General features: G+C 45.3%; 1 pseudogene; it reads right to left on the bottom strand.

Moving 5' to 3' along the window:
• On the bottom strand, nucleotides 1-24762 carry LOC142251813 (vomeronasal type-2 receptor 26-like; annotated as a pseudogene).

Genomic DNA, 24762 nt, shown 5'->3' with positions numbered 1-24762 from the left:
TTATGTGGTTCCTTTCAATACAAAGTTTTTCTTATTTTTATGAGGCTTTACCAAAATTATATAACATTTTGGTGCAAATATGGAAACTAACATCCCAGAACTGGAGGCCAAGATGGCAAATACCTCAACAGCCACTGTGGACGTCCCTTTAGCACTCAGATAAGTCGGAATGAAGAAAACCCAAACGCTAAAGAAAACCAACATACTGAAAGTAATTAGTTTAGCATCATTAAAAGTGTCAGGTAATTTTCTGCGAAAAAGGCGACAATAAACAAACTGAGGCCAAAATACACAAATAACCCAAAATAATATAGAATGCAATGGCCGATTCCTTATCACACTCCACTATGATTCTGTCCACTTCTGACTGTCTGTTATAATAGATGGAAGGGGGTGTTACACAAAACCATGTAATACATATAAGCACCTGTATGACTGAACAGGTCAAGACAATAGATTTTGGAACTTTGGCCCCCACCCACTTTCGTAAGTTTTTCCCTGGTTTGGTGGCATTGAAAGCGATCACCACAATCAATGTTTTAGCCAGAAGTGATGATACAGAGATAGCAAAGGTGATTCCAAAAATTGCTTGTCGTAGAAAACACGTTACTCTTTCTGGACGTTGAATAAAAATTAAACAACAGAGGCAGGAGAGCATGAGCGATAATAAAATGACGTAGCTGAGGTCCCGATTGTTGGCTTTAACAATTGGCGTGTGCTGATTCTTAATAAATGTCCCAAGAACTGCCGCAGAGGCCACCGAGAATAGAAGGGCTATGACAGTCAAGACAACTCCGATTGGATCTTCGTAAGATAAGAATGTTAGATCTTTCTTGATACAAATTGTCTTCTGCTTATTGGGCCATTTGTCCTCAGGGCACTTGGTACACACACCTACGTCTGAAATCATATATTTAATATAATTAAGACCTTTGAAAGATAAAAAGCTTAAAGAGAGTGGCCACTGCTTTCTTATTGGTGGCCTATTCTTGAGTTGGGCCATCAATGTCTGATCTGTGGGTGGTGTGAAACCCAAGACCTTCACCAATCAGCTACTATTGGCATCAACTGATGGAAGTTCTCGGATTCTACCGGCGCACAGCAGCTCTGTAATTTCTATATTGGCTGTGACTAGGTACTACAGATACACCCTCCATTCATTTGAATAGGAGGGGATCTGTAATACACCGCCATGGCCATTGTAAAAATAACAAAGCTGCTGTGTCCGGCAGCATCTAACAAATTCCGGCACTGGTAACAGCTGATCAGTGGAGGTGACGGGTATTGCACCCCCACCAAGAAGATATTGATGACCTTTCCTAACAAAATGCCGTAAATAAAAAGTAGTGGCCAAAGAGGGAAAAAGACACACTAAAGTTGAGGTAATTTGTCCACTGGCTCCTTGGTAATCCATTTGGGCAATGTTTAAGCCACAAGGATTGAACCTCAACCTTTCTACTTGGAGACTCGGACGTCTTGTAGAACAGACAACACTTAACCATTATCATCAGTCTTATGTGTCCATGCAGTATTTGTTCATTGTTGTGTTTATTCAAGCATGTATTGAAATCCAACTTAGGATCCAATTTAGGAAATCAATTTTATTGTTGCTTGGAGGACAAAAAAGTGTAAAAACTAACCTGTTTGGTTGGAAATATGTCCATCTGGACAAGACACAAAATCATAACAGCAAATAGGCTGTCCTTCCCTCATAGATGTTCTGTTTCCCGGGTTGCAGGTATCACTGCACAACGATTGTGGTATCTAAAGCATAGAATATATATACAGTGATACACGTTATCAAACTACATGACTTGAAAAATAGACTACGTATGGCAATATTATAAAATTGTTGCATTCTTTTCTTCTCTTCCCTTAAGATTTCTGACTTGGTAGTCTCTCATTGTATTGGCAAAGATTTGCATGTAGACTTCCAGGGTTGGGTAGCTACTTCTAATAAGGTAGTTGGCATTACTACAGAGACTTCTTTTGCGTACGGGTCAAAGCTATTTTGTATAATCTTTTCCCAGAGAAGATTGCCTGGCTTCTAAGGGGTACTTCTCACATAGCGAGATTGCTAGCAAGATCGCTGCTGAGTCACAGGTTTTGTGACGTACCAGTGACCTCATCAGCAATCTCGCTGTGTGTGACACTAAGCAGCGACCTGGCCCCTGCTGTGAAATCGCTGAACGTTACACACTGTTCTGGTTCATTTTTTGCTCGCTGGTCTCCCGCTGTGCAACACACATCAGCGTGTTGGACGGCGGGAGACCAACGAGCACTGACTCTGTGTAAGCAACGTACGCTGGTAACCAGGGTAGATATCGGGTAATTAAGCAAAGCGCTTTGCTTGGTTACCCGATATTTACCCTGGTTACCAGCGTACACTGCTTACAGGTTGCCAGCGCTGGCTCCCAGCACACATAGCCAGGGTAAATATCGGGTAATTAAGCAAAGCACTTTGCTTAGTAACCTGATGTGCACCCTAGCTACGTATACAGGGAGCCAGCGCGGGCAGCCTGTAAGTGGTGTACACTGGTAACCAGAGTAAATATCGGGTAACCAAGCAAAGTGCTTTGCTTAGTTACCTGATATTTACCCTGGTTACCAAGCGCAGCATCGTTACACGAGTCACTGGTGGCTGATGGCTGGTCGCTGGTCGATGGTGAGATCTGACTGTTTGACAGCTCACTAGCGTCCCTGTAGCGACGTACCAGTGATCCTGACCAGGTCGTATCGTGGTCGGAATCGCTGGTACGACGTTTAGTGTGACGGTACCCTATCACCCCAATACACATTAGGTAGCTCTCAGCTGAATGATGGTTTGGCCAATTGTTCGGCCGGCAGCTAATTTGCCCCCACTTCCCATATAGGAGAGTGTTTACTCCTGTTTTCTCTATGAAAGAGTCACCGCCAGACGTCTCTAGCAACAGCTTATCTCTTTTGGAGACAAAAAGGATCATCGGTCCAAAAGCAGACATGTCCTATAGAAGTCTTATCCGTGCACATTTATGATGCATAGATGATAGGTGTGTTAGTAGTTGTTTATCAGTATTGCGCATCTGTACTACCTCCGCCATCATGGATGCCTGTAATATCCTGTAGTGCACTAGCAATGTGTCCCAATTTTGGTAAGTATGTTTTTTTCTAATGTAATATGTATGGGCATCTTAAGACTCCCTACTTCAGCTGGCTGCCTCTATAAAGATAAATAGTGCTCCTTAAGAAAGCAATCTGTCCAATTATCATTTTCCTAAACATTTGCTATCTTGGGACAGTTAGTAGGACTCGATAGGATAGATTGTCAATTGATCTCAGAAGTCAGATGTGTTTGCAAGCTAATTATTGTTTGTTTTTTTAAGTTTAATAACTTCTAAATTGTAAAATAATTACACGTACAGTGCCTTGAAAAAGTATTCATACCCTGTTCATTTTTTCACATTTTTTCACGTTACATCCAGGTACGTAAATTTATTTTATTGGAATTTTATGTGATATACCAACATTAAGTAGCATGTAATTGTAAAGTGTAAAGAAAATGAAACATGGTCTTCTAAAGGCCGCTTTACACGCTGCGATATCGTGACCGATATCGCTAGCGTGGGTACCCGCCCCCATCGGTTGTGCGACACGGGCAAATCGCTGCCCGTGGCGCACATCACCCAGACCCGTCACACTACTTACCTGCCCTGCGACGTCGCTGTGACCGGCAAACTGCCTCCTTTCTAAGGGGGCGGTTCGTTCAGCGTCACAGCGACGTCACAACTGCGTCACTGAACCGCCGCCCAATAGAAGCGGAGGGGCGGATATGAGCGGGACGTAACATCCCGCCCACCTTTTTCCTTCCACATTGCGACCGGGAGGAAGGTTCCTCGTTCCTGCGGTGTCACACGGAGCGATGTGTGCTGCCGCAGAAACGAGGAACAACTTCATTACTGCTGCAGCAACGATATTTGAGAATGGACCCCCATGTGATCGATGAGCGATTTTGCATGTTTTTTCAACGATGCAAAATCGCTCAAAGGTGTCACACGCAACGGCATCGCTAAAGCGACCGGATGTGCGTCACAAAATCCGTGACCCCAACGAGATCGCTGTAGCGATCTCGTAGCGTGTAAAGCCCGCTTAAATGTTTTAACCTTCGTTAAGCTGCATAATTTTACAACGTTACCGCGACCCCTTATCTCGGAAGGGGGTTGAGATATTTTATTGAAATTTGGCCAATACATTCTGGACCAAAACTGCAGAGATGTCACCAAATTTCAGCCCTCTACGGCTTTTGTAAAAAAAAAAATGTATTGCAATTTTAAAACGGAATAGTTACAATTGTAACTAATCAGCCGGACAAAGGTTAAAAATATAAATCTGAAAATTGTGACATGCATTTGTATTCAGTGCCCTGATTCAATACTTTGTACTACCAACTTTTTTTCTGCAATTATTGCTGCAAGTCTTTTGGGGGATGTCTGTACCAGTTTTGCACATAGAGAAGCTGAAATATTTGCCCATTCTTTTCAAAATCGCCCTAGCTTGAATGAGATTGGATGGAAGCATTTGTGATCATCAATTTTCAAAATCTTGTCACAGATTGTCAATGAGAGTTAAGCGGGCTTTACACACAGCGACATAGCTAACGAGATGTCGTTGGGGTCACGGAATTCGTGACGCACATCCGGCCTCGTTAGCGACGTCGTTACGTGTGAAACGTACGAACGACTGCTAATGATCAAAAATACTCACCTTATCGTTGATCGTTGTCTGGTCGTTCTAATCCCGATTATCGTTGCTGCTTTTGCATGCAGGTTGTTTGTCATTCCTGAGTCAGCACAAATCGCTACGTGTGACACCCCAGGAACGACGAACAACTGCTTACCTGCATCCTCCGACAACGAGGTGGGCGTGTCTTTCCTTCGGCTGCTCTCCGCCCCTCCGCTTCTATTGGCCGCCTGCCGTATGACGTGACTGTGACACCACACGAACCGTCCCCTTATAAAGGAGGCGATTCGCCGGCCACAGCGACGTCGCAGGGAAGGTAAGTCCGTGTGATGGGGCCTTACGATATAGTGTGCCACGGGCAGCGATTTGCCCGTGACGCACTAACGAAGGGGGCGGTTGCGATCGGCAGCGACATCACTAGCGATGTCGCTGCATGTAAAGTGGCCTTTAGGTCTGGATTGTGACTGTGCAATTCACACAATGAAATTGATTTAATCTAAACCATCTATTGTAGCTCTGAAAATATGTATAGGGTTATTGTCCACCTGCAAGGTGAACCTATGCCCCAGTCTCAGGGGCACTTTGCACACTACGACATCGCAGGTGCGATGTCGGTGGGGTCAAATTGAAAGTGATGCACATCCAGCGTCGCAGGCGATATCGTAGTGTGTAAAGCCTTTTTGATACGATTAACGAGCGCAAAATCATCGTAATCGTATCATCGGTGTAGCATCGGTCATTTCCATGATTTGGAAATGACCGATGTTACGATGTTGTTCCTCGTTCCAGCGGCATCACACATCGCTGTGTGTGAAGCCGCAGTAGCAAGGAACATCTCCTACCTGCGTCCTGCGGCTCACGCCAGCTATGCGGACGGAAGGAGGTGGGCGGGATGTTTACGTCCTGCTTATCTCCACCCCTCCGCTTCTATTGGCCGCCTGCTGTGTGACGTCGCTATGACGCCGCACAACCCGCCCCCTTAATAAAGAGGCGAGTTACCAGCCAGAGTGACGTCGCAGGGCAGGTGAGTGCATGTGAAGTTGGCGTAGCGATAATGTTCTCTACGGCAGCTATCACCATGATATCGCAGCTGCGACGGGGGCGGGGACTCGATGTCGTAGTGTGCAAAGTACCCCTTAGTCTTTAACAACCTCTAACAGGTTATCTTCCAGGATTGCTGTCATGATTGACTCCTGGCTCAGCTGGAGCTGAGCCTTTTTTTTAGTTTCACTTCTGATGCAGGTCACGTTAGGGGTTAATCCTTTCTGCCTCGTTCTGGAGGTCAGGCTGCTTTATTAGGGCACTGTTTCTCTTGGACTTCGCCAGTGATACTTCTGGCTCTGCTGTGTTCTGCTCTTGAGTGACCTGTTGTCTGCCCTGCCCCCTCCTGACCTCCGTGTTCACCTGACCTGGTAACCTCCTCTGTTGTCTGTTTCCATCAGTGTCTCTCCCGCTGTCTCCCTGTTTGTTACTTATCTGTTTACCTTAATTCTGTCTTGTGTTCCCACTCCCCCTCGCTTCTAGGCTCTGATTTCCCGGCTACTGACTATTTGCTTCCCTCTGACTACATTTAGACTTTGCCTTTGTGTACTTACAAGACCTCATGTTGTGACACGGCTTTCTGACGATTCTACTGCCATCTGGTGGGCTTGACTAGTATTACCTCTGCTAGGGAATTCCCTGCTCATACGTTTCCTCCACTTTTACGCCCCCTAGTGGTTTACCAGCTAACTATCTTCTCAGATAGTTTCAGGAATCCTCTCAGTCCCACATTACTGCGCTGTACTGCTATTGTACATCTTAGACTACAGCGTGACAATTGCCCTGTATTTAGCGTCATGCATCTTCCCATCAACTCTTACCAGCTTCCCTGCCCCTGCTGAAGAAAAGCCTCCCCGCAGCATGATGCTGCCTCCACAATGTGTAACGATGGGGATGATGTTTTCAGTGTGATATGCAATGTTAGTTTTCTGCCACACATTGTGTATTGCATTTAACCAAAAAGTTCTAATTTTGATCTCATCTAACCAAAACACCTTCTTCCACATGCTCACTGAGTCCCATACATGGCTTTTTGCAAACTGCACTTCTTGTGGCTTGTTTTCAAAAATGACTTTCTTGTTTCCAATCTTCCATAAAGGCAGATTTGTGGAATATATGACATAAGGCCCCGTCACACGCAATGACGTATAATGATATATCGCCGGGGTCACGGATTCCGTGACGCACATCCGGCATAGTTAGTGACGTTGTTGCGTGTGACACCAACGAGCGACCGTTAACGATGGAAAATACTCACCAAATTGTCCATCGTTGACACGTCGTTCATTTTAAAAAAAATCGTTGATTGTTGAGGTCACAGGTTGTTCGTCGTTCCCGAGGCAGCACACATCGCTACGTGTGACACAACGGGAACAACGAACTACAACTTACCTGCGGCCGCCGGCAATGAGAAAGGAAGGAGGTGGGGGGGGTGTTACGACCCTCCCCTGATGAAGCTCCTTTGAGCGACACGCGTCGGGTCGGTGTCTACTCCCTGACACTCACACATGGTTCCCTGACTTGGGTGTTATCTCCCTGGACCCTCTGGGTGACTATTCCCTTATTGGTATCGTGCCTGTATTATTTTATCTCTAGGTTACCTAGATTAACCTCTCTGGGTTCCTTGCAGGCTTATCTTGCTGTTATCAGTGCTCATTCTTTCCCTTGCACTGTTGTATCTGCATTGGTGTATTAGTACTTTATTATTGGGGCCATTACAATTGTTGGTTCTATTTAGACTGACAATTTTGGTTTTCATACTGACATACATTGTCTTAGTCAGTTTCTATGTTTGGTTCCTGTATTGATATACCTGCATTGTGATATATACTGCATCAGCACTTCATTTGTGGTCCATGGCACGAGTGTCTTGCTTCTTTTATATGTTTTTATGGTGTTTGCACTGTATTTTCCTTCAATAAATTCTATGTTATATTTTGTATATTTATCTAGTTAGTTGAGTGCTTCTTGCCTACTTCTTTTCCTCTTCTATACATCCGGCATAGTTAGTGACGTTGTTGCGTGTGACACCAACGAGCGACCGTTAACGATGGCAAATACTCACCAAATTGTCCATCGTTGACACGTCGTTCATTTTAAAAAAATCGTTGATTGTTGAGGTCACAGGTTGTTCGTCGTTCCCGAGGCAGCACACATCGCTACGTTTGACACCCCGGGAACGACGAACTACAGCTTACCTGCGGCCGCCGGCAATGAGAAAGGAAGGAGGTGGGGGGATGTTACGACCGCTCATCTCCGCCCCTCCCCTTCTATTGGGCGGCCGCTTAGTGACGCCGCTGTGACGCCGCACGAACCGCCCCCTTAGAAAGGAGGTGGTTCGCCAGCCAGAGCGACGTCGCTAGGCAGGTAAGTCCATGTGACGGCTCTGAACGATATTGTGCGCCACGGGCAGTGATTTGCCCATGACGCACAAACGAAGGAGCCGGGTACGCTCGCTAGCGATATCGCTGCGTGTGACAGGGTCTTAATAGTTGTCCTGTGGATGTCTGCAGCTCCTCCAGAGAGACCATGGGCTTCTTGGCTGCTTCTCTAATTAATGCTCTCAATGCTTGGAGTATCAGTGTCTTGGTAGGTTTGCAGTTTTGCCATACTCCTTCTATTTTTTGGATGATGGATTGAACAGCGCTCCATGAGATGTTCAAAGCTCGGCAATCTTTTTTATAATGTAACCCTGCTTTACTCTCTCCACAACTCTTGATCCCTGACCTGTCTGGTGTGTTCCTTGGTTTTCATGATGCTTTTGATGTTTGATCCCTAACATTCTCAAGCAAACCTCTAAGGCCTTCTCTTAACAACTGTAGTTTTTCTGAGAATAAATTACACAGTTGGACTCAATGTACTATTTAGGCAACAAGTTCTGGATGCAATTGGTCACTCAGAATTTTTTTTAGGCTTTTCAAATTAAAGGGGGTTGAATACAAATGCTCAGCATAATTTTTAGATTTATATTTTTAAATATTAGGAAAACCGTGTATAATTTATTTTACAATTCACAAATACTTGCTATTTAGTGTTGATTTATCACAAAAAATACATACGTTTAAGTTTGTAGGTGTAACATAAACAATGTGAAAAAGTTCAGTAACCATGAATACTTTTTCAAGTCACTGTATATACCGTATTCTTTTTTATAATGATACTAACCTTTGGGAACTTATTTTCCCAAATAATAGTGGATTTATTTAAAAACATTTGCTTCCCTGGCGGAGCAAGGAAATTAAAGCTTCCAACTTTTTGAGGATGTATGCTCAAATTTGGATAGTAAATAACATTATAAATATCATATCCAACTGATATTTCTCCATCACTAAAAAAGATGTCTTTCCCCAGGGAGTTCGTGAAATTAACTTTCTTGAGAAACCTATGCAACTGTAAAAGAAGAGAAAAGAAGTGGAAAAAACCATAAAAGTTCTTTATTAATATATTTTTTAAAAGTCAATTCAAAACTTTATAAACTGCACACAAAATATACAATTTCCATAGCGGTTTTCAAGGCGGAACAAACATTGGGGCAGTGTCATGGCATGTGATGGGATCACTAGGAACAGTGGAGTCTAAACTGGCCTGAGGAACACTAGCTGACCCTAATCTCAAAGATACATCTGAAGGTGTCGATGTTTGGGCCTCCTTCTTTACCCTAGCTCCTTAACAACCCTGGCTAGTGGCCCCCCTCCCTCCACATAGGAGATGGTCAGGACAGGAGGGATTAATCCCACACAAATAAATAGACTGCTAAAACCCAAAAGTTAAACTCACAACAATAACTCACAGAGGTATAAACAATACATGATCAGGAGGACACTAAAGGAAGGAAGGAAATAATTAGACAGCAAGAGGATTTCCACAACACTCCAAACAGCACACAAAAGTTCACAGCAACTGGATAACAAAGCTAAGCACCAGGATCGCATAAAGCTATAGTCTGCATAGGAGAACAGGCACCAGAATCTTAAAAAGGAATTAGGCGACTGTGATAAGTCTCCTGCAACATGTGACTCAAGCCTCCACAGGCTAGCAGAACTTAACTCCTGCAGGCCCAATCAATAACAATAGCACAGCTTCTCGATGCCCGAGCCTGTCTGTGCAACTCAAAAGCACCATTTTATGGAGTGTCTGACTCTCCTGTGTGAACAGCGTCAGAAGTAGTCCTGACACTCGGCGAGTTTTGAGCCACACATCGTGTGACAGCCAGGCTCATTTTTTGTCTCGTATGCTATATGATCCTGCTCAATGTTTCTGCCTCCACAAATAACAAACCAGTTTTTTGGAGACGTATCATTATTATTACCTTCCAACCTTTTAAATCTTGAAATTTGAGTTTATTTGTATCATTCAATCGTTCGCTCATTGGTATCTGTTGATACATTTCACGTAAAGCATAAGCCACTGCGTAGACAGAATTATACACATTATAACTCATGCCTGTGAATCGGAGATTGCAATGTGAGTACAAAATTGGCCTTCCACTTTCCACTCCTGTGCAATTTCTTCTCCTTGGGTTGAACGGACAACGATTTTCACACAATTCGTCCCACCATGTTGTAAATGTCCTTCCTGGTGGGAATCTACTTGGATTAACTTCTTTGATAAATTTAATAAATGCTGGGTTCTCATTTTTCTGCATGATAAAAGTTAAGGAACCATTGACTTGGGTGTCATTTATAGAATTAAACATTCTGAAACTGGACTCTGCCGTATGGATCCACACTTTCCCAGGAATGTTCGTTATATGGATGTTTAGCTCCAAGTAATACACATAATTTTTAGACCCATAGACAAGTATGACATTTGCTGTTGATTTCACAATGGTTTTTTTAATGTCTTCGATTCTTTCTGGAGTAAAGTCGTTAATGGAGGGTACAAGCTTAATAAAGTCAATGCAGCCTCCATTTTCCACTATCAGGTTTTTAATATTCTTTATAGCATTTATGCTACCGTCATCATCTGGATATATGATACCGACCCACATCCACCCAAAGTGCTTCAGTAATGCTATTACCGCAGAATATAACGTCTTTTCACTCGGTACTGTCCGGTAGAAGGACGGGAAATACAGCTTGTTACTCTGCAAAGGCTCTTGTGACATAAAGCTGATCTGTAAAAAAATGCATAAAAATGAACACGTATATTTGTATTTTACAGCAAATAAGTCTGCAAACTGCAGAGGAACAGGTCTTAGGTGTGGCAAAAAGCCTAAAGTCCCCCATACACATGGATAGATGTCGGCTGAAAGATCTTTTGACCTACAGAATCTCTCCCAAATTCCCTGTACACAGGAATGTTGGTATATGCCTAGCACTCATGTGTTCTCTATGAGAGAGCCGCTGCTAGACTCCTCTGATGGTGGCTTATCCCCTGGAAAACAAAATTATCAGCCATTGAAATTCAACATGCCAAATTCTTCTTTCCCCTGACATCACTGAAGAGTATCGAGGCCCTAAACTCCTCTGATGGTGGCTTATCCCCCAGAGAACAAAATTATCAGCCATTGAAATTCAACATGGCAAATTCTTCTCTCCCCTGACATCATTGAAGAGTACCGAGGCCCTCATACACATTAGACCATGGGTCCCCAACTCCAGTCCTCGAGGGCCGCCAACAGAGCATGTTTTCAGGATTTCCTTAGTATTGCACAGGTGATAATTTAATCACCTGCATAGTTGATGATTCCAACACCCATGCAATGCTAAGGAAATCCTGAAAACATGTACTGTTGGCGGCCCTCGAGGACTGGAGTTGGGGAACCCTGCATTAGACTGTCGGAAGACCTCAACGATATTGGCCAGTTTGGCCAATTTTAGCCCAATGTGTATGGGAGCCTCAAAGAGAACCTGACATGAGATTCATGCTGCCGAAACCATTTATTTTGCCCAAATCAGAAGAAACTGACTGCATTCTTGCAATAATGAGCATTTCAGAGAAATCAGATTATGAAAATCTGACCTTTAACTTTGAGCTTCGGATGCCTTGTCCAAGGCAGGTTCCCACCCTGATCCCCTAAACTGACAGGTCTGTTCCTATGCATGCACATAGGGAAGCAGGGCAGGGAGAAGATACTGCCATAGCATAAAACCTTGAAAAACATTTGTCCAACATGTATCGATATATTCAAGTGTTGGGCTTGGCATCAAATTCTCTAAGTCTATATACTCTAAGCACAAAACTTTCTGAGTTGGGATAATGGTACAAAAATATTCATTTACACCCTCCCATATTTGAGTGCTACATTGTGTAATTCTAATAGAATTAGTAAGGTATGAAACACTTAACTCATGGTTGGTTAAATGATTATTCTCTTCTTGTCATTTTATGAATATAAGATGGATGTGTATCCCACCCGAATCTATCTAAAAAATGGGGACCTTTTGCTTGGCTCTATCATAGGAGAGGTGGCTGCTAATGATGAGTGAGTGTTTTCGCCACTGCTCGATAGTTGATTGAGCATCGGTATGCTTGGATTCGCTCGATGCTTGGCTGAATATTGTGGGTGCTTGGATGTGTCATTCATGAACGATTCAACACAAAGAACCAGTTCCCTTTAGGGAATGATGGGAGCTGGCACACCAGTGTGAGACTGTTTCAGTGTTTCAATGGTTCTCATTGGGGGTAACAGTGTGACACCCTGGACCCCAGGGGTCACTGGTAATAACATCTACCACATACACACACACCCCCATCCCCTGTGAGGTCACACACATGTCACCCGAAAGGGAGACCTGATGCCTCCCTCAGGGCGAGTAGAGCACACCAGGTGGGCGGAGTCAGGCAGAAAGACACGCCCACCGAGGAGACTACTGTCCTGGGGCACAAGTTCAAACAGATGAGTTTTGGAGTTGACAGTGAGTGATAGAGGAGTAGCTGTCAGGGACCCGGGTAGGAGCCTGGGCCTTTTAGAGAACGTCAGGCAGGCAGACGGTGGTGGCCGTCTGCAGGAATACCGGTACAGCAACCGGTGGAACCGTACGGACCGGGCCTGGGTTGGAGCCCGCCGGTCCCGAACCGGGAAGTCAACCGTGTACCGGAGCACCAACAGGAGGGTACTCAGACCCCATCCTAGCTTAGAAGCCACTGAGTATAGGCAAATTGACTGATTGCTGGCCGGACCTCACAGGTTCATCCACACCCAAAGTCCCGAAAGAAGGCAAAAGCCCACCGAGACCGGGTGAGTGCCACTGCCAAGGGCCAAACACCCGACGGGCCAGCGCCTGCGGGCAACCGAGGGCTCCTCCGGCAGCTCAACGCCGGGGAGCGGGCTACCACTGCTTAGGCAGGGGAGCTGAAACACAAACATCCAGAGGTGCACGGGAAAAGGGGCCACCATCAACCCCACAGGGGACATCAGCAGCCGGCCGCGGGGACCGACCACTACCGAACTTTGGTTTACCAGTGACTCTGAGTGTGAATCAATCGTGAGTACACCAGTGCCATCCGGGCACGACGCTACACCGCAGCACGGCGCCCTGCACCCCGACGACAACATCATCCCCTTACAGTCCACCCCCCCACCGGGGGCCCCGGGACACACCGCCCCTACCCACAGAGGGGCTAACATCTCAGCTGCGTCCGCAACACCGATCCCGGACGAGCCCGCCATCACTTCAGCCATTGCGGTGGTGCATCCCCAGTCACCACGACCCGTGGGTGGCGTCACGACCCGTTACACAACTATCAGCCCCCACCGCCTCCCCTTAACAAGAGCAACGTGGCCCCCGGTCCGAAGGCGCTCGTGCCACCGAGAACCCGAGCCCGGACCTCGAGCGGCTCGGCCCGAGCAAGCAGAGGAAGCGGCCGGGCCCCTCTCAGGGTGGTACTTGTATACTCTTTCTGGCTTCACGAACAGGATTCGGACAGTCCACTTACCTGTGGAAAGTGCGCCTTAGAAGTTTCCATCAGCGGCACCCTGCCGAAAAAGTTGAAGTCCTGCCATCTTGGCGCGAAAGTTTCCCGCTCGAGTCGTCTTCCCCAAGCAGTGAAGGTGCGAAAAGTAAAGCCCTGCCCCGAAGGAGGAGTGTTAAGAGAAAACCAAGGGGGAAGGCGGCGAAAAGGCTGCCTGATGTAACCGAGAAGATATAAAGGTAGGGACTCCAGGACCCTGCATCCGTTCGGTTCCTGGACCCACACTGTGCAGCATGGCGACTCCCGTCCCGTGTCCCGATACCCCGGAGCCCGCGCAAGGAACAGCGGTGTGGGTGAAGACCCGGATGGAGGAGATGTGTCGCCGCCTCCAGCACCAGGTAAGCTTCCTGGTGGAGCACTGGGCGGCAGAGATGGGGGAGATAGTGGCTGCTGTGCGGGCCCGTGAGAAAATGACGGTGTTGGCAGGGTGGGGAGGCGACCCATGTCCCTATGCTCTTGAGGGGTCGGCCATCGCGGCTGAGGGGCTCGGTCTGCTGTTGCCCGCCATACCGCCTCCTCCATTGCCCGCAACAGTGGTTGCTGCTCCTCCACCCATATCCCCACCCCCAACATCGGTGGCGGAGTACGTCCCGAGCACTCATGGGAAGTTACTGGAGGAGGCAGGCCTGGACCTGCAATTGAACCCGGCCGCGCAGAGCCCGTTGCCGGAGGGGAACCGTTACCGGACGGCACCTGAACCAGAGGCGATGCCAAAGGCCCCGGAAGTGGCAACGCCCAGAGGTACCCAGGCTCCAGCTACCCACTCGGCCAAGAAGGCTCCGAAGGCAAAACAAGCCGCTCCAGGGTCACGGGCCTTGGCTGAGGTTCCGCGTGGAGGCAGCTGCAGGGCAGCAGAGCCGGCCGTGACACAGCGGCGCTCCCCTCCGAGGGTGTCGATAGTGGTCGACACTGGAGAGTGCCAGCTGGGCCAGATCCCCACTGATGCAGACCTCAGGCATGTAAACCCACCATATTGGGAGCGGCAGCCAGTTGAGCCGGGAGATTGCGGCCAGAGAAAGAAAGAGAGAGGAGGTGCTGGCCCGTGCCATTGAGGGGAAGGAGCACCTAAGGAACGCTGGCTACTGGGTACGGGGCCCCACCCACCAGGGCCAGGTCCGACGATTTAACAAGGACAAGGGCTGGGGATTCTTATACGACCCCGGTCTGGAAACAGAAGTGTTCTTTTCCCCAGCGGGATGTAAATAGCCATCTCCCGTTCGGGCACCCTGACCGTGACCTCCTGCCCAGCGATTTGGTGCACTACACCCGGCACCGAGGGGAGAGGGGCTGGTTTGCCCTAGATGTCTGGAGTGGCAGACAGCCCTCTCCTCCACCGTACAGCCCTGAAGTAGAGGTGGAAGAGGAGTTCCCCGTTGATGAGTAAAGCCGGTAGCCGTTGTCATAAAAAGGACCCGTCCCCGTTGGGACTTGTGTGTTGTTGAAAAGCCCTGTTGCGTGAGTGACTGCTCATGGACAAGGCCGTGGACTTGCCGGCCACCCAAAAACTTTTGGGCTTGTAAATATTGCCCTATCTGCCCCCTTTGACATGCCTTCACGTTTCCCGTTCTGTTGGCCTCTGGAGAGGCAGATTGGAGGAGGGACCCGCAGCAGAGCAGGCTGGGGTCTGGTCACCACCGGGACCGGTGACCATCCTCCGGGGAGCCCTTGACAACTGCCGGGTGCGCTGCACTGTACCCGTTCCCGCCTGGGTGACCTGCCGTGTTCCTGTTTCCGGACTGAGGAAAAGGGGTGCTGCCCATTTCTTAGGGGCAGCATCAAGGCTAGGTTGTTTGGGTGGGAAAGGCGGAAGGACATGAACCCGTTCCTGTTTAATAAAATTTGAAACGTTAAAGAAAAATGACTCCCGTTAAGGGAAGACATTCAGTAACCATAGTTTGTATTAAAGTTATTATGTTTGTAAGTGTTTTCCCGTTCTTGCAGTTGAAAAAGGAAAATAAACCGGAGTGGATCGAGCAGCCCACGGACGGTCTGCATTAAACCAAGGGGGTATGTGACGCCCTGGACCCCAGGGGTCACAGGTAATAACATCTACCACATACACACACACATGTCACCCGAAAGGGAGACCTGATGCCTCCCTCAGGGCGAGTAGAGCCCACCAGGTGGGCGGAGTCAGGCAGAAAGACACGCCCACCGAGGAGACTACTGTCCTGGGGCAGGAAGTTCAAACAGATGAGTTTTGGAGTTGATAGTGAGTGGTAGAGGAGTAGCTGTCAGGGACCCGGGTAGGAGCCTGGGCTCCTTAGAGAACGTCAGGCAGGCAGACGGTGGTGGCCGTCTGCAGGAGTACCGGTACAGCAACCGGCAGAACCATATGGACCGGGCCTGGGTTGGAGCTCGCCGGTCCCGAACCTGGGAGTCAACCGTGTACCGGAGCACCAACAGGAGGGTAATCAGACCCCGTCCTAGCTTAGAAGCCACTGAGTATAGGCAAATTGACTGATTGCTGGCCGGACCTCACGGGTTCATCCACACCCAAAGTCCCGAAAGAAGGCAAAAGCCCACCGAGACCGGGTGAGCGCCACCACCAAGGGCCAAACACCCGACAACACAGGCCAGGGCCTGCGGGCAACCGAGGGCTCCTCCGGCAGCTCAACGCCGGGGAGTGGGCTACCACTGCTTAGGCAGGGGGGCCGAAACACAAACATCCAGAGGTGCACGGGAAAAGGGGCCACCATCAACCCCACAGGGGACATCAGCAGCCGGCCGCGGGGACCTACCACTACCGAAGTTTGGTTTACCAGTGACTCTGAGTGTGAATTAATCATAAGTACACCAGTGCCATCCGGGCATGACGCTACACCGCGGCACGGTGCCCTGCACCCCGACGACAACATCATCCCCTTACAGTCCACCCCCCCACCGGGGGCCCCAGGACACACCGCCCCTACCCACGGAAGGGCTAACATCTCAGCTACGTCCGCAACACCGATCCTGGACGAGCCCGCCATCACTTCAGCCGCAGTGGTGGTGCATCCCCCATCACCACGACCCGTGGGTGGCGTCACGACCCATTACACAACTACCACCCCCCACCATCTCCCCTTAACAAGAGCGACGTGGCCCCCGGTCCGGAGGCGCTCGTGCCACCGAGAACCGAGCCCGGACCTCGAGCAGCTCGGCCCGAGCAAGCGGAGGAAGCGGCCGGGCCCCTCTCAGGGCAGTACAACAGCATGTTTTGATGCACTGTGTTATTAAAAACAAAAACAAAATCCCACCATCTCTCGGAAATGCTCTGTTTATCGCTGGCTGTATGTGGGAAGAGAGCCCAACTGCCTTTCATTATACTCATTAATCGAGTCGAGACAGTCCGGGCATCCGACCTGCTCAACTCGAGTAAAGAGCACTCGAGCATTTTAGTGCTCACTCATCATTAGTGGTTGCACATGCGCAACATTGTACAGTTATTTCTATAGGAATTCCAAAAATGAGTATGCGATTTTTAGAGCTCACTTAGAAATGAATGGATTGAGAACGCCAGAAGTGTTGCCATCTCTCTTTTCCTGATAGATTAAGAAGCATATAACAATTCAATCTTAAAATTAAATTAGATTAAATAGGGCATGAGTCAAAATGTCCTGCTTGGGGTAAAGGGTGAGTAATTATTTACCTACCTGTGGGTATTTATAGATCCCAAATATATTGGCGTATTGTATAGAGAAACTGGATGCCATTCCCTCAATGACGGCAGCAAGGACGCCGTATTTATCACAGTTGTAATTTGGATACTGTTTGGTGTTTCCTGAGTAGATGCGAACAGCCCCTTGTATAGTTCTGAAGAGGTCGACATAAGAATCATACACGTTGTAGCCCAGACTCACGTTAGGTAAAATGTTTGGGTTACGATTGATTTCATCCACTGCGAACACCAAATTTAGGAAATTATAAAAGTCTTCCAAGAGCATGCTGAAAATAGAAAGTACCACAAAAGTAAATTAATTTAGTCATCAACGTACTGGAATCCAGGCATACCAGAAACTGTAAAAATATGTCCATAAGACTAAAAAGATGATACCGGCACTCAAATGGTTTACTGTGGGTGTACTGTTTTTCTGGTCGCGTAAAAGGTTGTTCGGATTAGAGGAATTTCTACACTTAGTTTTGAAGCCTCTTTTATACCTTTTGACAAAGCTGCAATTGCTGAAGAGAAAAATCGCATGCAAAGTGTTAGGCGGGCTTTGCACACTGCGACATCGCAGGTGCGATGTCGGTGGGGTCAAATTGAAAATGACGCACTTCCGGCATCGCATGCGACATCGCAGTGTGTAAAGCCTAGATGATACGATTAACGAGCGCAAAAGCGTCGTTATCGTATCATCGGTGCAGCGTCGGCGTAATCCATGATTACGCTGACGCGACGGTCCGATGTTGTTCCTCGCTCCTGCGGCAGCACACATCGCTGTGTGTGAAGCCGCAGGAGCGAGGAACATCTCCTACCGGCCTCACTGCGGCTTCCGTAGGATATGCGGAAGGAAAGAGATGGGCAGGATGTTTACATCCTGCTCATCTCCGCCCCTCCGCTCCGATTGGCCGCCTGCCGTGTGACGTCACAGTGACGCCGCACGACCCGCCCACTTAACAAGGAGGCGGGCCGCCGGCCACAGGGACGTCGCACGGCAGGTGAGTGTGTGTGTGAAGCTGGCGTAGCGATAATTTTCGCTACGCCAGCTATCACCACATATCGCTGCTGCGACGGGGGCGGGCACTATCGCACTCGGCATCGCAGCATCGGGCTGCGATGTCGTAGTGTGCAAAGCCCGCCTTAGACATGAGCAAATTGATTCTGTTCAAAATTAATTTGTCTTGAATTTTATGAAATTAGCAATTTTTGAAAAAAATTGTCAAACCTAAGGAATTTTATTTTCAAAAACTCTCAGTGTTACAAAATCAAACATGACAAATGTTATTAACCCCTTCCCACAAATAAACAGAATTGTAGATCCAGATTGAAAGCACTGGGTACAAAGTTATGTTTCAGGAATAAGATAAGCACAGAAGTTGTGCCAGTGCCAGGAGTCAACCATAATACACAAGCATGTGTTTTAAACAGAGCCAAGTCCAATCTCCGAACTTTAACCTCTCACATGCCACTGCTAGTAATGACAGCGGGATGTAAAGAATTTGACAGAGGGAGAGCTCTCCCTCTGTCAGCCAATTGGCATCCATCAATACATTTGTAAGGCCTGACAGTGGCTCCATGTCTACCATATACCACAGCCTGTCAGATTACCTGCCATAGTCAGATACTAAGGGATACTTTACACACTGCAACATCACTCAAGCAATGTCGTTGGGGTCAGGGTGTTTGTGACGCACATCCGGCGCCGTAAGTGACGTCGCAGCGTGTGACAGGCTGGAGCAACCTAAAACGATCGCAAAAAAGGCAAAAATCATTTCTTTTGGAGAGGTCGTTTAATAACAAAAAATCCTTGTTTGGTAAGTAGCGATGTTGTTCCTCGTTCCTGCGGCATCACACATCACTATGTGTGACACCGCAGGAGCGACGAACATCTCCTTACCTCCGTCCACCGGCAATGCGGAAGGAAGGACGTGGGCAGGATGTTACGTCCCGCTCATTTCCGCCCCTCCGCTTCTATTGGATGGCCGCTTAGTGACGTCGCTGTGACGTCGCGGTGATGCCAAACGCACCTCCGCCTTGAGGGAGGGATTGTTCGGCAGTCCCAGCGACGTCGCTAAACAGGTATGTGCGTGTGACGATGCCGTAGCGATAATGTTCGCTACAGCAGCAATCACTACATATCGTTACAACGACGGGGGCGGGTGCTATCGGGCGGGCGCAATTGCTAGCGATGTCGCATCGTGTAAAGTACCCCTAACAGATTAGACAATGCATTGTAAAGTGTATAATCAGTATGATCAAAGGATCACATGTTTAAGTCCCTTGTGGGAGTAGCAGGCATTGTTTAATATAAATAAATAAATAAATAAATAAATAAATAAAAATAAATATATATATACAGTATATATATATTTATATATACAGTGCCTATAAGTAGTATTCAACCCCCTGCAGATTTAGCAGGTTTACACATTCGGAATTAACTTGGCATTGTGACATTTGGACTGTAGATCAGCCTGGAAGTGTGAAATGCACTGCAGCAAAAAAGAATGTTATTTCTTTTTTTTTTTTTTTTTTTTTTTTTAAATTGTGAAAAGTTTATTCAGAGAGTCATTTATTATTCAACCCCTCAATCCACCAGAATTCTGTTTGGTTCCCCTGAAGTATTAAGAAGTATTTCAGGCACAAAGAACAATGAGCTTCACATGTTTGGATTAATTATCTTTTTCCAGCCTTTTCTGACTAATTAAGACCCTCCCCAAAATTGTGAACAGCACTCATACTTGGTCAACATGGGAAAGACAAAGGAGCATTCCAAGGCCATCAGAGACAAGATCGTGGAGGGTCACAAGGCTGGCAAGGGGTACAAAACCCTTTCCAAGGAGTTGGGCCTACCTGTCGCCACTGTTGGGAGCATCATCCGGAAGTGGAAGGCTTATGGAACTACTGTTAGCCTTCCACGGCCTGGACAGTCTTTGAAAGTTTCCACCCGTGCCGAGGCCAGGCTTGTCCGAAGAGTCAAGGCTAACCCAAGGACAACAAGGAAGGAGCTCCGGGAAGATCTCATGGCAGTGGGGACATTGGTTTCAGTCAATACCATAAGTAACGTACTCCACCGCAATGGTCTCCGTTCCAGACGAGCCCGTAAGGTACCTTTACTTTCAAAGCGTCATGTCAAGGCTCGTCTACAGTTTGCTCATGATCACTTGGAGGACTCTGAGACAGACTGGTTCAAGGTTCTCTGGTCTGATGAGACCAAGATCGAGATCTTTGGTGCCAACCACACACGTGACGTTTGGAGACTGGATGGCACTGCATACGACCCCAAGAATACCATCCCTACAGTCAAGCATGGTGGTGGCAGCATCATGCTGTGCGGCTGTTTCTCAGCCAAGGGGCCTGGCCATCTGGTCCGCATCCATGGGAAGATGGATAGCACGGCCTACCTGGAGATTTTGGCCAAGAACCTCCGCTCCTCCATCAAAGATCTTTAAGATGGGTCGTCATTTCATCTTCCAACAAGACAACGACCCAAAGCACACAGCCAAGAAAACCAAGGCCTGGTTCAAGATGGAAAAAATCAAGGTGTTGCAGTGGCCTAGTCAGTCTCCTGACCTTAACCCAATTGAAAACTTGTGGAAGGATCTCAAGATTAAAGTCCACATGAGACACCCAAAGAACCTAGATAACTTGGAGAAGATCTGCATGGAGGAGTGGGCCAAGATAACTCCAGAGACCTGTGCCGGCCTGATCAGGTCTTATAAAAGACGATTATTAGCTGTAATTGCAAACAAGGGTTATTCCACAAAATATTAAACCTAGGGGTTGAATAATAATTGACCCACATTTTTATGTTGAAAATTTATTAGAATTTAACTGAGGAACATAACTTGTTGGTTTGTAAGATTTATGCATCTGTTAATAAATCCTGCTCTTGTTTGAAGTTTGCAGGCTCTAACTTATTTGCATCTTATCAAACCTGCTAAATCTGCAGGGGGATGAATACTACTTGTAGGCACTGTATATACACAATATATATATGTATATATATATATATATATATATATATATAAATAATCTTTTTTTTTTTTCAATTCTTTTAATTGCTGAAATGTATGTAGAAATAAAAAAGACAAATTCCTTTTTTCTAATACAAAAAAGTTTATTTCTGTGAAAAAACCTTCATATACTTCTATAACCAGAGACATGAAAAAGCAAAGGATATCATTAAAATGTGAATCATTCTGCAAGATGAACTCTGTAAGAATTAAAATTAACAAAAAAAAAATCTAGATTTAGTCTCAAGCCACGGTGGCAAAAAATGTTTTGTTTTTTTCTGACATAAAAAAAGATATAAATGATTTAGTATTGTCTTGATTGTATCAATCCAAAGACTAAAGCCCGCTTTACACGCTACAATGTATCTTACAATGTGTCGGCGGGGTCACGTCGTAAGTGACGCACATCCGGCATCGTAAGTTTCGTAAGTAGTGTGTGACAGCTACGTGCGATTGCGATTGAATGTTAAAACGTTCATCGCATACACATCGTACCTGTCTCTAGAATTGCACGTCAGGTTGTTCATCGTACCCGGGGTAGCGCACATCGCAGTGTGTTACACCCCGGGAACGATGAACAGATCTTACCTGTGTCCTGCGGCTCCCGGCCCACAATGCGGAAGGAAGGAGGTGGGCGGGATGTTTACGTCCCGCTCAGCTCCGCCCCTCCGCTTCTATTGGCCGGCTGTCGTGTGACGTCGCTGTGACGCCGAACGTCCCTCCCACTCCAGGAAGTGGACGTTCGCCGCCCACATCGAGGTCGTATGGACGGGTAAGTACGTGTGACGGGGGGTTACTTGTATGTACGGCACGTTCAACAAATTGAACATGCCACACATACGATGGGGGCATTGCAAATCGTATGCGAAATTGCAACGTGTAAAGCAGGCTTAAAGATAGCATGACAATTATTTTTAAAAATGAATGGTGTTTACAAAAAATAAACAAAATATATAGAAATGATGTTTTTTTGTTAATTTTTCCTCCCAAAGAGTTAATAAAAAGGGTTCAATAAGTCACGTGTACCCCAAAGTGGGACCAATGAAAATCATAGCGTGTCATGCAAAAGAGAAGCTTTCATACAACTCCACTGACAGAAAATGTTTAAACTTATGGCTTTTCAGAATACGATGACTCAATAATAAATTAGATTTTGACTGTATTAATTGTGCAAAAATAATAATAAAAAAAAATAATAGAAATTTGATAAAGTTAATACAATTACTTGTACAGCAGGGTAAACAGTATAAAATTTAAAACGCAGAAATACTGAAAATATTGCTGTATCGTATATATTTCACGAGGAATAATAAAAGTTTCCTAATAAGTTATACATACTCCAAAATGATGCCACTGAAAAATATGACCAATCTTGACAAAACAAGCTATGTCGGTTAAAAATGAAAAAGTTATGGCTTCTTGAACACGACAATAAAAAAAGCAAAGAAAAAAAATGGAAAGCTAAAACTCTGTGGTGCCAAGGGGTTAAAAAGTAGGTACTTTTTTATATGTACTATACCTAGGGTAACGTATAAAAGTCTCCTCTGTTGTTTTATTTTTGTATTCCTTTATATCTATTTTTCATACATGTATTACGACATATACAATATGCAGTATGTACAAAAGTAGAAAATGAGGTTCATAGGTCCCAATATAAAATCTTCAATAGACACTCCATCCTATAATGTATTCTTTATGTACCGGTGCCTTCTTGTGTTATTTATATTCATATATATATATATATATATATATATATATATATATATACATATATAAAATGTATATCTAGTTATGTTTTTTTATATATATATATATATATATATATGTGGCATATATATATATATATATATATATATATATATATATATACACAGTATATATATATATATATATATATCTATATATCTATATATATATACACAGTATATATATATATATATATATATATATATATATATATGCTGTATATACAGTGGTGTAATTTGAAGCTCATGGGCCCCCAAATGTTCTAACTGGACGTCCAATTATTGCACGTGTTTAATAGTATTAGTCTTTTTATATAGTCCAATGGGACTTTTTCGGCCCCTAATCTCCAGGACCCAGGTGCAATTGCTTCTACTCCATGTATTATAGTTATGCCCGTATATATTTGCTGTATATATAAATATATATCCATTTTTTTCTTTATATATGTATATATATAATTATATATATATATATATATATATATATATATATATATATATAAAAAGAATATAACATGTATTAATATTTTTATGTATATAAAAGCATATAATATCTATATATATATATATATATATATATATATATATATATAAACTCATTCTGCACACGTTTAATGCACATGCAGAATTTCAAAATCATAGTGAGCTTCAGATCACCTACTTGTTTTCTTCCCACATAAATGAGCACATACCTCCTTGTATTTCTTTTTACATTTCTTTTACTGAATTTAGCAGGCATTGGATATGATCACATACTGTCCTCCTTTTTAATTACGCATGATGTGAACTTAAAAAAAGAAAACAGTATGGACCAATCCTCCAATTCTTCTCACCTTATCTTCCTGGGTTGCAGGTGTGGAGGACTTGAGAAGTTAAAAGCTTCAGTTTTATAGTAAATATGTATATCAAAAAGCCCCCCTATAATAACATCTCCACTCATGTAGAAGGGTCTTTGTGGATACGGTGTCCCAGGTCTGCAGCCAAACACTGGGTTCTGACAGACGCCTTCACAGAATAGTACTAATGACAAAATAGTCTTAAGAATAATTTTCATACTTTTGTTTCCTCATATAAATTGTCCAAATTAGGATTTGTCTTTGAGTTTAACGTGTTAGGAGGCAATGCCGGCTTTTTTCAATTCTATACCTTTAAAATGTTGCTCTTAGATGTGTTTTTATAATATGTCATTTATATATGTTATTCCCCTAGAGGAAAAAAGCGCTGGGTTAATGTATAGCTGAAATTGTCACCTTCCAATACAAATAATTATGATTCCAGTGTATTATTAGTCAGCAGGAAGAGGTAGCTTTCCAGGGAATAAAGTGATTCATAGACTGTTAATTTAAGATTAGTAAAAAATAATCTTGTCTAACAAAATGGCAATAATCTCAAAGTTAACAGTTTGAATGATACTTTTTTGAAGACGTCATCAAGAGTGGTGATGGAAGAACCCAAACTGTAAAGTTCGGGATCTGTACTGGACACCTAGTGTCCATACATGGACCTCGAAAACTGAGTTTACAGGGAACTCCGTGTAATTGTTCGGCTTTGTCTTTGTCCACCTGGATAGTTAAAAAAAGTAAAGGAAAAAGAAAGTAAATAAGGAATAAAACAGGAGTGTAATACTTACCGAGTTTCCCACGTGGCTGTAACACAGCTTCTGGGTCCACTCATTAACGCTCAT

The sequence above is a fragment of the Anomaloglossus baeobatrachus genome, chromosome 9 (genome assembly GCF_048569485.1).
Source record: "Anomaloglossus baeobatrachus isolate aAnoBae1 chromosome 9, aAnoBae1.hap1, whole genome shotgun sequence".
Lineage (NCBI taxonomy): Eukaryota > Metazoa > Chordata > Amphibia > Anura > Aromobatidae > Anomaloglossus > Anomaloglossus baeobatrachus.
The sequence above is the reverse complement of the archived record's forward strand: the minus strand, read 5'-3'. Positions and strand labels throughout refer to the sequence as shown.